The sequence below is a fragment of the Cyprinus carpio genome, chromosome B15 (assembly GCF_018340385.1).
Source record: "Cyprinus carpio isolate SPL01 chromosome B15, ASM1834038v1, whole genome shotgun sequence".
Taxonomy (NCBI): domain Eukaryota; kingdom Metazoa; phylum Chordata; class Actinopteri; order Cypriniformes; family Cyprinidae; genus Cyprinus; species Cyprinus carpio.
Genome location: NC_056611.1, coordinates 23,549,782 through 23,563,159, shown reverse-complemented (window position 1 = coordinate 23,563,159; position 13,378 = coordinate 23,549,782). Strand labels below are relative to the sequence as shown.

Sequence of the window (13,378 nt, the reverse complement as noted above, 5' to 3'; positions counted from 1 at the left end):
GTTTATATAGGGAGTCATAAAGCAGATTTAATTTAATTTGTTTCAGCATCAGAGAATCAATAACCAGTCAATTGTTATTTAGCCACACAGACAAGGGCTCTATGATCAAACACAGCCTGATTGCTTTCATTGAAGCACACCGGCAGGAAAAGACGTGTTCTGTCTGTAGCGATTATGTTGCATTTTATGGCCATGTGTAAACTTGGACATGACCGCCATTGATGCGTAAGTATTGTTTGCATGACGGCACCTCCTTTTCCCCCAGACATACACCACAATGGAACTGCCAGATATCCTTGATTCATCCTTTATCCTCAGAGTGACTTGTCTTGAAATGGAAAGTGGAGATGAATGATGACTAAGGCGACTCTTTAGTTTAAGGTCTCCTGTCTGTCATGTCCTGAACGATATAAACGCCACCGGGGTGACAAGGGAACCGAGGGGGTCGCACAATTTGCCCCGTTTCCTCCTTACCCTGCTCTATGTTTGCGGCCCTCCAGGGTCTGCTTACTGTCTTCTCAGTAGACTTACATGCAAATTGGGCCCAAGGGGTTGCTTGCCATGTAAGAAAAAACATAAAACAGAAAAGACAGAACAAACGGTCATTACGTTAAAGAGATCTGTCAGTCTTGCTGGTCCAAAAAGCGGTCTGTGTCTTGCTGTGCCCCCTTTGATACTGAACGTTTCCCTGTTATAAAAAAAAACCTTTGTTCCCAGTCTGCCTCTGCACTGTTGCTGTTTGATAGAGAAATCCCTAACATCCCCTGTTCCGCAGTAAAGCCAGGGATTTGCCATCCGTCTTATGCATAAAGACTGTCCCCTCATTCAGTTTGAAGCTGCACCAGTTTTGCCAGCTGTCGTGTTTTTCCCCCTCCCCTCTCTCACTGCCTTTCCATCAGACGTGTTTGAAGTGGCTCTGGCATTTGGCAACAGAGTATGAGGGCTTTGAAAATTGGCCTGGCTGAAAGTTTAATTCCAGCGCCTGAGTCACAGGAGGTGCAGGGACGCATCCCGACTCGGTACGTTTGAACCTGTGCTTTGAGTGACCTTATCAGCCCCAGAGTCTCCTCATTAACGTCATTACAGAGTCTGGGGAGAAGTCAGACTCTGGAAGGGAGGAAAAATTGTCTGTTTTGTCTCTTTAGGTAAGGCAGTCACAATCAACCTTTGCTGTTCCAGTTGTTCTCAAACCACTGCCCCAGCGGGACCCCCTTCTGTTTGTGGTCCATCTCTGGTCCACAAGATGAAGTGTTTGTCCTGTAAATCAGGTCAATATAACAGCCAGTGATTAAAGACATAGCCACAGCTCCTCCGGGGCCCATAAATAGCCACCGGACTGGCTAAGAATTCTCATGTACGAACGCTTACACGTCCATCGCACGCTATCGATGCTGAAGGAGACTAATCCCTGAGCTCAAGGCCCTCTCTTAGACACACATATATACCGGATCTGTTTCGAGGAGGGTGACAGGGTCTGATCATCAGCAAACGCGATCTTCCCCCAAGAAACCCCCCATCCACTCTGATAAGCGCTAATCCTGGCTCGTGTGGAAGCGTGACCGAGATCAATTAAACTAGCGGCAGATAGCAATCAGAGCTGCGGGCCAGCCATCAAATGAAGGGAGGAGACAGAAGGAGGAGAAAAGGATCAGTCTATCTCCTGCTATCTTTTATCGTCCCTCTTTTCCTTTATCTCTCTCTCTCTCTCAGTGCCGCAGTCTTCCTCAGAGCCCAGCGGCAAGCTGAGGCTCGGGGATCGATTTTCATCGCCACCTTACAGCTGCAAAAAAGACAACAAAGAACTATAACCGTCATCATCGCCACCACCATTATATCTCTGGCCATCACGACGATCGTTATCTCCCTGAATGATACTCGTCTCCTGTCCCGGTTACATCAGCAAACTGCATTTCCAGATGTTCATGAATGCTTTGTCTACGGGGCTTCTTCTGTGATGATTTGATCTGTTATTGTTGTTGATGGTGCTGTCTTACAACTGACTTACACGTACAAAAAGAATCCACCACATGAAGCATATTTTTTAATGTGTTATCACGCCTACGAATAGAAAGGAATTTGATTTCAATTATGTTCTTGGAGTCGCATGTAAACAGGCGGCAAGTGTATCGAGTGTGCCAGTGCACCAAGTCCCCAGTAGACCACTTTCGCAGGAAGCCCACAGGAAGATTGAACAAGATCAGAATGATTTAGAAAGTGAGATATGGTATGTTTGGATATATTATGCTATAATATATTATGAAGTACGCAGTGGTGGGTAGATAAATATGAATTGTAGTCTGTTACTGATTACAAATTGCATGATGGAATTTATAGTTTGTAACACAATGTATTGGATTACACAATATTAGGTCATGTATTCTGACTACTTTTTGATTACTTTTGACCTAAAATGTATTCCATTCTTTATTAACATTATAAAGTGTATTAAACAATACATCAGGTGTTCTCGAGATCCATTTTCATGCAGAGTTAAGCTACAACCCTAATCAAACACATCAAGGTCTTGGGGATCACTAGAAAGTTACAGGTAGGTGAGTTTGGTCAAAGTTGGAGCTAAACTCTGCAGGAAAATGGATCTTGCGGGCCAGAGTTGAGAACCCCTGCAGTACATTATGCCAGGGTTTCCCAAACTGGGGTTCATGAATGAACTACAGGTGGGTTGTGAGTTGATAAAAATTTGGAAGATTTTCTAAATGTATAAAAGTTGTCAAATTTTAGAAAGGAAAATTTAAGAAAGATAGAAAAAAATAATAATAATTAGGGCGAGTCAAATTTTGATTCATTTGTGAACAATATGTAATCCATGTAACCTTTAAAAGTTAATGTAATCTGATTATATGCATTTAAAATGCAATATAGTCTATTAACAAATACTTGGAATTTGATTACATAATCCATATTACTTGTAATCACTTACTACCCAGCACTGACTATATTATACTATAATGTACTATAATACATTGGCTACATGAAATATCCAAATAATCAAATACACAGTATCCCACAATGCATTGCTCTCAACTTGACATGCCATTTCTACCCAATTTACTGTAATTTTTGCAAAGTTGGATGTGTTCCTGGGTCAGGGTATTTAGTTGGTCCTTTCTTAAAAAAAAAAAAAAAAAGAAGTGCTAACTCCATCCCTAACCATGCATTGCCATAAACTGTAATCTGAACAGGAATAATAATTAGATAATAATAGAAATTAGGAATAATAATTAGAAATTATTGATAAGAATTTTATTCAAAGCCATAAACCTTCCCTTTCCTTGACATGATTGGCTTTAGGAATGTTGTTCCAGGACTAACAAAGATGTTGATCCAAGAACATGTCCTACTTGGCAAAATCACCAGGGTATCGCTTTCATTATTCTGCCCAGAGACGCTGCTCTGGCCCTGTTTACACCTCCTAGTAACATCTGTCTCGGGTGATCTGATCACATGTTGTCAGGCGAGACACACTGCTGTTTACACCTGGCAGTAACATGCATTTCAAATGCATCTCCTGTGACTGATCGAGGGGTTTTTCCCTGATTTTGTGAATGGATACATTCCTCAATTTGTCAGTGTTTCAGTTTTTCTATCTAAACACACTAGACGGACATGTATGGCCATTGCGCTTGTGCCTTGGATCTTTTGCAGCATCTTGCATGAGTGGCACATTTATAAGATGCTGTTTCAAGAATTTCAAATTTTACTCACAGTGCTGCTTATCAATGTCAGTTCCAAAACAATGGGCCAATCAGAAGACACCAGAGGTTGGGCAAGCTATTATTTACAGTACCGTTTTATTTGACGGCAACATTATGGAGGAGGCATTCTGCGCTGTGCTTAAAAAAAATAAAAACCTTCCTGAGTGCTGCATCTCGTGTTTTTAGATGTGTTATGTGTGAACGGCCCCTTAAACTGCTTCCTAGATAAGCACTTCAGAAGGGTTTAAATTAAGACAATCACAGCAAAAAAAAATTTTGCTCAGTCTTTTGTCTTTTTCCAGTATAAATATCTCAACATTATTAAAATAACACATTTGTTTGAAGCAAAATTACATTTTCAAATAAAGAAATGATTTGCCAGAAAAACAATTTTTATTCAAAGGGAAATCAAGTCACACACAAACCACACAAAAATTTGTAAGACATCTTTGAAAAATGTAATTTCCTTTTCAAGTAAATTTATCTTGTTTCAGCATGTTGACATTTTCACTAGAGAACAAGACAAATCAAATTGGGTTTGTGTTTTGTACCAGCATTTCCTGAATTTACCAGTTTTTCCCCAGAGACATGCAACCAAGATACTTCAGAATCTCTATCATTTCCATTTCTTTTCCCTACAGCTTAAAGATAAGATATCTCCCTACGTGTGGAAATGTCCGTGAGTATGTGGAGGTATTTCGTTTGAGCGTCTGGCCTCACGATCTATTCTAGCCCAAAGAGTCATCATCAGCTTTGTCTATCTTGACCCCCGTATCAACACAGGAAATGAACCATCTGCTGTTTCTTGTGACCACAGAACACGCACATACACACCCATCCGCAGACGGGTCCCAACCCCCCCCCCCGCCCCATCCTTTCCAAATCTCCAATCTTGTGATTCCTTGCTCCTGTCAAGCCAGCTTCAATTACATCCCTCCCTCCAGCTTATGTCTTGGGTGGATTACATGCACTCACTGTGGGCTGGCTGTATGTAGGCTATGTTGGGCTTTCTTTTCTAACACCCTGCCTAAAGACAATGCTGCTCTCGCTCCCCATCGGCAATGCTCCTTCCGCTGCAGATCACATCCTCGGAATTTCAGCATTTAAGGGGTTTAGACAACAAAGTCGCGAATAAAAGAGACAATTTGGAATCTGATCTTCTTCATACCTCCTTTTCCCCTTATATTTGTTGTTTATTTTAGTTTAGAAAGTCTGTTTTCTTTTCTTTGCCAGCTGGCTTCACTTGGAAGTGACCTATTTTGATAAAAGGGGGAGGGTGGGTGGTTTGGACGGGGTCTGGGAATCCGGGGCAGATTTGCTGGCGAGGATGATGTCCTGGAGCATATTGCCCCGATGCCAGCTTTACGCTCCCCAACATAAACACAGCAGTCGACAGAATCACATACTCGTGCATCCCAGGGAAGTGTCCGGAATAAGAGCTGGAAGCAGGCATCAAGAGTCGATTTACTTTTAATTACTGGATCAACAATAACAGTTTATCAAGAGAGAAGGACAGTGTTTATAGCCTTTCAGACTTGTTAGAATAAGCTTGGAATCCCAAAGTTTGTCTGCCCAAAATAATAATAATAAAAAGATGAATGCGTGACATTTTTGTTCTTTTCCACTTTTGAAAATCTACCTAGCTGCCAAAAAAACTAATTAGACTGAGCATAGAGTGGTTTCTGCCAACTTCATTCTTCTGTAGCTTTTTTGTAATCAAATAGCATGGGTTAAAAAAGAGTTGGCTGATAATGGATTTTCTTGTGCTAAGTGGAGTAAATCTGAATTTTCACCATGAGAATGTGACCTTTATTTTTTTGTTTTTTAGAACATTGGAGTAATATAGATTTTTAATGTTTAATGAAATTAATTAATTATTTATGTGTGTGTGTGTGTGTGTTTGTGTATAGAGAAAGTGCAATTATATAAATACATGAATAATGTGTGTGAATATATATATATATATTCACTTTTTTTAATTCAATTGTAATTTCAGTTGTAAAATGTAATTGTTATTTAGGGTGTGTTCACACTTGTAGTTCAGTTCTTTTGGTTCATTTGGTCCAGACCAAAAAGGAAAATGATACATGATGGACCACACTTGTCATATTTGGTCCGGTTAAAATGAACCCCGGTGCAATTGCTCTGTTAGTGCGAATCTTGTGTGAAGTGTGAACGCTGCCATCCGAAATCTGGTGCGCACCAAACAAGCGGACAGAGACCGCTAAAAAGATGGGTCTCGGTTCACTTCCAAATGAACTCTGGTGCGGTTTGAATGAAATATGAATGCAACACGGACCAATAACTTCTAAATGAACCAAAAAAAGGAAATAATGACAAGATGCAATGATATGCGACATGATTTGACGACATGGTGTAACCAAAACAAAATGATCAGAGGGCAAACGTGTTTTATGAGCTCCTTGTGAGTTTCCAGGTGGTGAAAATAAAATATGGACACTCAGGAATGAGCACGCTTAGTTCAGCAGATGGCATTAGGTGTGTTCGACTAAAAGCTTTAAGTCTAACGCACCTTTTGTTTGGGGTGTTATGTAAATTCCGTCACAATATATACATCATTCAAGTCTCGGTCCGCTTATTTGGTGTTAACCAGGGTTCGGATGACAGCGTTCACACTTACTCAATTGAACCACACTAACAGAGCAATCGGACACCAGAGTTAGTTTAAATCGAACCAAACATGACAAGTGTGAACACACTCTTAGACCTAATGGTGGACCATGGCATTAGTGTTATTTTTTTTTTTTACATTTTTCTTTTACTTTTTCTTTTTTTTTTACTTTTTAACCCTTCAAATTTAATTAATTTCAATTTAATTCAATTAGTTTTTTGTCCATTAAGTTTACAAATGTATGCATGTGTGCATAATTTATTTGCTTAATTTACTATATTCAATTTTAATTAAATTAAAATTTATTTATTTGACTTAAACTTTCAAAATACTTTGGATTTACCTTATTTTTATTTTTATATTTTTTTTCTAGTGATTTAATGTCTTGCAGTGTTACTTTTTCTTGTGTTCTTGTTATCATTGGTAAAAAAAAAAAAAAAAAAAAAAAAAAACACTTTGTCATTGAACATCTTTGTCAGTTAGAGTACCACTATGGTGGCCCACCTGAGAGAAAACATATCAGCTGTTGTTTTTCATTCTGTGTGCTTGTATTATCTGTGTTTGTTGTTTCCGTCAGTAGTGTAATTACTTGTGTATCTTAAAGTAAATCCCTAATAAGACATTATCCTCCTCCTCCAGGCCTTAAAGAGGATTGGGTTTGACTGTTTGGGTTTGACTTCTCAATCTGACCCTCAGTTATCTGCTGCTGATCTAGCTGTCTCGTGTCAGTCAATAAACCTACAGCCTGATTTTCCATCAGATGAGACCTCTGAAATTCAGAAGCAAGCAGGAAGACACGAACAAAGACAACCAAAGGTGGGGGTTGATGAAACTAGATCTTAACCATAAAAGCTTATGTGTATCACAGCAGTTAGCAAACGTGCTCCTGACGTGATGGTCATGCAGGATTGAGTCCAGATCACATTCCTTCTCTCTCCCCAATCATTTCTGGTCACTGTCTTTTGTCTCTGTTGGATGAAAGGAAAAACAATTGTGTCTACATAAGTTTTAGACATTATATGCAAGTCACAGGACTTGAAGCAATTGCTACTGCAAAAAGGAATGGAATTATGACTTTGTCATCCATTTCAGCATGAGCGGATTTACCATTTACCCACCTCTCCACAGTCAGTTGACAGAGTAAATGGAATAGAGATGCAACACATTAGAACTGTGACACTTTGTGACCAAATCTCCCATAATGCCTAAATAGTAAAGCTCATCTCCTAATCTATTTGATAAAGAACTGCTGGTTCTTCATGGGTTCAGGATTTATTCCTTATCCTGTTGGATCAAAGTGCCATGAAACTCCTAAAACCCAAGTAATACTGCTCCACATATATGCATTTGTTAATCTCAGCGGTTAAAGAAACAACATATTTGAGCAATGAGAAGTAGAAACATTTCAGTTCAGTTCGTTTTAAACCTTTCTGGTTTATTCTGGATTCCCATAGTGTATATGTATAGGGTAATCCTTGTTTGGCAAAAGGTTTACATGCTGCATTTAAAGTGCTACAAATGTAAAATAAATAATAATAATAATAATAAAAAACAATGTCTGTACATCTTTTTTTTTACTTGTACTTTTTGTCTTATTGCACTGTCTGATTTTTTCCATGGCCTTTGACTTTTGTAATATTTAAAAAAAAAAAAAAAAATTATATTTAAAATCTGCCAGCACAATAAGACAAAATATTCATCATACATTAAACAAATGAAATTATTTTATTATTTTTTTATGTTGGAAATGTTATTGATTATTAACAAATGTTTTTGGAAAACAATCAGCATTTATTTGATTAAAAAAAGTTTTAAAATAACATTTTCCTGCTATGATATTTTTTAAATGCTAATTTTTCAGCAGTCATTTCTCCATTCTTCAGTGTTACATGGACCATCATTCTGGTATGCTGATCTGGTGTTTAAGAATCATGTATTATTAACTTTTTTGGAAAGATTGCATAAATTATAGCAGATTGTATTTTTTGGGGTTGCTTCTAGACTTTTAATAAACATTGTATGAATGCTACATGTTAACCTGCATTTGATATCTGCTTCTCCTGAGTGCCTTCATCCTCATATTCCTATATTCCTAGTCCCCCGTGGAGTGCCTTGTCGTACTTAAAATGTTTAGCACTTACTTCCCGTTGAGGGACCCCTATGGTTCCTAAAGCCCCTCTTGTATAGTCTGCCCTGAGACATTTCTGTGACGCAGGGGGAGCCTCTTCCTTTCTGTCAGGGACCCCTCTACACATCCTTCTCGTCCATATGGCTGCACAAGGGAGCTTTGGATCTTCTCTTCCTCCTTCTCGGAAGATGCAAGGGCCCACACTGAGCCAACATGGCATCCTTTTCACATATCACAGGCCTTGCAAACCGTTCTGAGAAATAATGATGAGAGCAAGTGAGAGAGAGGAAAGAAAAGATGGGAACAGTCACGGGTGGGGAGAGAAAAAAAATGAGTAACTCGCACCCGCTTGTCCCCAGTTTCCTCCACCACTAAAGTGAATGCGCCGAGTGGTGCTGTATAATTCAGTTTTAATGCGTTATATTGGATCCAGACAGGACAGATTGACTAAGCCTCACCCAGGGAATAAAGCTTGTCTCTCTATTTTCTTTCCGCCAGCCCCCTTCCCCCACCGCCACGATTTTTTCCCCTCTCTGTGGGGATTTTCAAAAAATATACTCTCCGTTCTACTGTATCTCTCTTGCTAGCTGAGCCACGGCGCATCTTAATTAGCGGTTTTATGGCTTTCCCGAGTTTCAGTTCTTATTGCTTTGCGCTTATTTTATTTAAAAGCCATAATGGAAGCCAATTTCCCCAGTTTGGCTTTGAGTGAGAGAGAAAAAAGCCATTTATAAGAACATCATCAACAACATAATGTTATGAAGGTAGTCATGGAGGCCCCTGTGCTGCCAAAAGGGAAAATTGCATTGTCTTTTTCGTGGCGTACTAATCAATGCTGAGCATGTGGGACGCTGATGGTTTTGTTTGTCTCTGATGTTGCCAGGTTCACCTCACTATGCCGGATGGAGCAAATTACCGCTGTTGCTGCCGTATATTACAATAAGTCAGACGTACAAAATGTGCATCTTTTATTTTTAATGCCTTATGAATATTTAACTGTGGGGGTCAAGTCACTAGGGAAAAAAAGTGAGTGTAGAAATCAATAAATTGAATTTTTAAATGGATTCCAGTGTAAGACACAGGGTCTCTAAAAGAGAGAGACGAGGAAATAAATCGGGAGAGAGAAAGAACTGGAAAATTACCTGATGGTTAATCACTTGAGATGCGTGCCAGGTAAAATTAACAGCAAATTTGTGATGCTTGCATGCGCGTTTGTGTACTCTTGCGCAAGTTTTTGATTTCTGTCACATTTCTTGTGGACACAAGCCAGTAGTTGAGTGTATATCATGTTTGTTGTGTGTGTGTGGTGGTAAGGCGGTCTTCCGCGCACACACTCGCTGTCATGCCCATAAATTAAATTCTGCAGATGGAAAACATGAAACACAAATAAATGTGGTGCTATGAGAGGATGTGTGCCAGCGTGCTTTTAGCTCGTGGCAGCTTTTCCTTTTTCCCTCTTCACAATCTCATATTTTAAAAGTGAGAATCGGGCAAACCTATCGGGGCTCGGCTTTGGCTGGGCAAACAGTGATTCCTCACGGTACCCTGTCCTGCACGGCGAGGCGTTAGCTAGCAACCGATAGTGCCATTCTGCATGCTGCTTTGAAAGGAACAGAGCCCAAGGCGAGCTAAACATACTCCATCATCCCTAAGCTCCAGCTCTCTGCAGATACGGGAGGGGGAAAAAGCATTGGGATCGGAGGGCAAAAGTGTGTTTAAAAAGTAGGAGAGATCATAAGGGTCAGAAAAAGTGAAATAAACAAGGATGAGGGTTTGAAAATTGGAGCGGAGAGACAAAGAGAGATGGCCTGCAGGGTAAGGAGGTAACCTAACCTAACTGCAAGACCTTTGTTTACAGGAAAAATGCAGTCCGAGGATGATATGGCGCTCGGATTGAAGCCAGACGCAGAGTCGAGAGAGACCCGCATGGCTGGCAGCTGTTGATGAGTGCGGCTTATGGTCATTTCCAATTCATCTCTATACTGAAAGGTTCAGATGTTCGCTTCACCACAGGCAGGTAGAGCGACAGAGCACACTTATCTGACACCCTTCTCCCTCTCTCCTCACCTAGCCTTTTTTTTATTGGTGATCTAACCTGCAATGAGGAGATAAAGGCAGGCAGGCTTTTTCCATAAATGCACTTATCAGAGCCCAACAAGCTCTCCAACACTTGTCTGACTGACAGCCCAGCTCTTCGGAATTCTGCAGGCATCTGATTCCCCTGCTTTACGTGGACGCACATGCACAGACGTTCACACGTACAAACACATCCTTGCCTCTCGCATTTGCCTCTTGCCTCTTATGTAGATGGGAAGATGAGAACTAGTACACATGCTCAACTAATGAAGAAATGAGAGAACTATCGTCTCCACTCAAGCATGTGTGACACCTTTTACAAATAGTATATGACTAGAAATCATTAATTAAATTTAAGTAACTGTCTTAGTATTAAATGGTTAGTGAAAAAAGGTGCCTAGGATTCAGAAAACTACATTTTAATGTTCATTTACCAAAATATTGGTAATGGCTAAATGCATTTGAAAATGTTCCCAATTTTGTGCTATTTTTATTAGTTTATTTATTTAATAAATCATTTTTTAAATTAATTAATACATTCTTTACTAATTAATCAATTTTATTATTTTATATATTGCAGTATTTAAACAATGACAATTAACTAAATGATTAAAATTAAAATGTATTATTAATAATTTTAAATAATAATAGTTTTAAAACACCAGAATGGGTGAAAGTCTTGTTATATTAATCTAGGGGCTAGTTTGTAACCGAATGTTGGTATTGTTGGGACTAATTAATGCATTTCTCTATCTATTCTCTAATTAATAAAAAAATACCACAAACATCTGAGTTACAGGGTAAATTGGCTGTTTTGCGAATGGATCGAAAATGGATTGAGATTACAATTTTATGGAATGTTATATATTTTGTAATGGAGAAAATAATTTGTTAAGAGTTGTGAATAAAAAATATGGGTAATATGTAATATTATTATTATTATTATTATTATTTATTTTTTTTCTAGATACACTTGTGGACCAAAATCACTGTTTGGGTGGATACAGATGTCATATAAGTTTTAAGAGGCCTCACAACAACATGGGATTTGTGCTTTTAAAAAGTCATGGAATGGCAAATTGTACCGTATACATGGCGGGAGTGCCCACACAAACACGCATGTACAAACATTCATTATGGGCATACAGACAAATAAGAGCCCTTCACTTTCAGGAGCGGAATAAAATGGAGTGAGAAGTCAGGCAGCCAATAAGGAAATCAAACAGAGAAAATGAAAACCTGAAGAGCGAAGCTTTCACCTGTCCAACTTATCAGCATGAATTTTTCATCAGTCTAGCGCTGCTGTATTACCTCAGAGTCTTTAGCCGTCTACTCAATAAGAGTCCTCATATTTCATCTATACGTCTCGGCGTCGAGAAGATGCTTTTATAAACACAGCCCTCTCAAGCGCAGACAAAGAGCCTCATTCAATTTGACCACTACATCAAGCGTATTGTGCTTACTCGCAACCCGCGCTTAGCGGAAAGGTTAGATATGGAGCAAAAGTGCATCATATCAGGTTCAGTGTTTTGTGGTTGCATGCTAAACTTGTTATCGAGCCTCTAACCGATGTTGTCTAAGTCCAGGTTCTGACCCGACCGCTCAAGACTTATGAATAATGCTTATCTACAGTCATGTTCAGGGTCAGTGTTGTCTTTTATAATATGCTGCAGTGCTGCTAGATTAATTCATTTCGAAGTTGAAAAGGAGATCAATAGTAGAACTAATTCATAAAAGGTCTAGTTTTACAAGTCTAATATGCAGTGCTGTAAAATTTCAATGCCTCTAACTGAAAGTGCTGTGTTTTTCAACTACAGGGATTGTCGCTGGGGATACACGCCAGCGCTCCGACCAGCCTGGGGCCATGCAGACCAAAATTCCATCAACAAGACATTTCTGTGGTCTTGAGAGTTTTCCAAACGTAAACCATGATATTGAGCTTCCCACCCTGATAACGAGTCCATTATAGTCTCACTGTAATTTACATCCGTGCGAATGCTCGAGCGTGCTGAATTAAATTAGTCCGAGGAATTTAAATAACAAGAAACCGTCGCTATAAAACGAATTCCAAGAGCGCAATTTTCTGCTCTTTCGCACCGTTAGGATTCTGAATGCAAAAGGATGGAGGATGTGTTTTTGAACACGAGGTGAAGGTGAGTGGAGGTTTTAGTGGACGCGCTGAGGTGTTGAGTTTAGCAGATCTCATGTTTATTTTAGTCTCACATAGCCTTGTGTGCATTACATCCAGAATCCGAAAGCCAGTCGTTCTCTATTCCGTCCGCAAGCCACAAGCATTAGCATCTCACCATTTCATTCATAAAATATAAGCTGGAAGGCTAGCATTGTAGAAGTGTCCTCTTAGCGAAGTACACCTCTCAGTCATCATTTAAGGTTCAAAAGGTGTCAAATACAGGTTTGCTGAGGGAAACAGTGGCGCGTGCGTCACAGACTCCCTCTCCAATATCGTTAATAGTGTTATCCTAATGGGTTTTCGGAGCTCACAAATCTGTTACGTTCATTATTCTTCTAGTGCCCAGCCCTTATGTTACCAGACTCCCACCAGCTGCCGGGCCTTGACGGTGCTGGGCTGATGTTCAGACAGACGGAAGGAAAAAAAAATTCACCCCTTTCAACCTACTGTTTATTTAGATGAAGATAGAAATCATCACAGATTGGTACACAGATATTCCCCAGACTGAGCAGGTGTTTATCACACGTGGCTTCAGAGTTTTTTAATATATTTAATTCTACATTGCGGAGGTGAGTTTGCATGCAGATGGTTCCAACCTTGGGAACGAGCTAGATTTCACTGGTTTTGGCCACCTCCAA

The 13,378-nt window shown here is 39.6% G+C and overlaps 1 long non-coding RNA gene across 1 annotated transcript in view; it reads left to right on the top strand.

The window, feature by feature from the left end:
* Positions 1-10,675, top strand: part of LOC122139842 — a 42,396-nt gene extending 31,721 nt beyond the window's left edge. Inside the window, exons 2-3 of the long non-coding RNA XR_006156606.1 lie at positions 6,985-7,161; positions 10,332-10,675. This is a non-coding gene — a long non-coding RNA (uncharacterized LOC122139842). The remainder of the gene's footprint in view (positions 1-6,984; positions 7,162-10,331) is intronic.
* Positions 10,676-13,378: the final 2,703 nt, after the last annotated feature.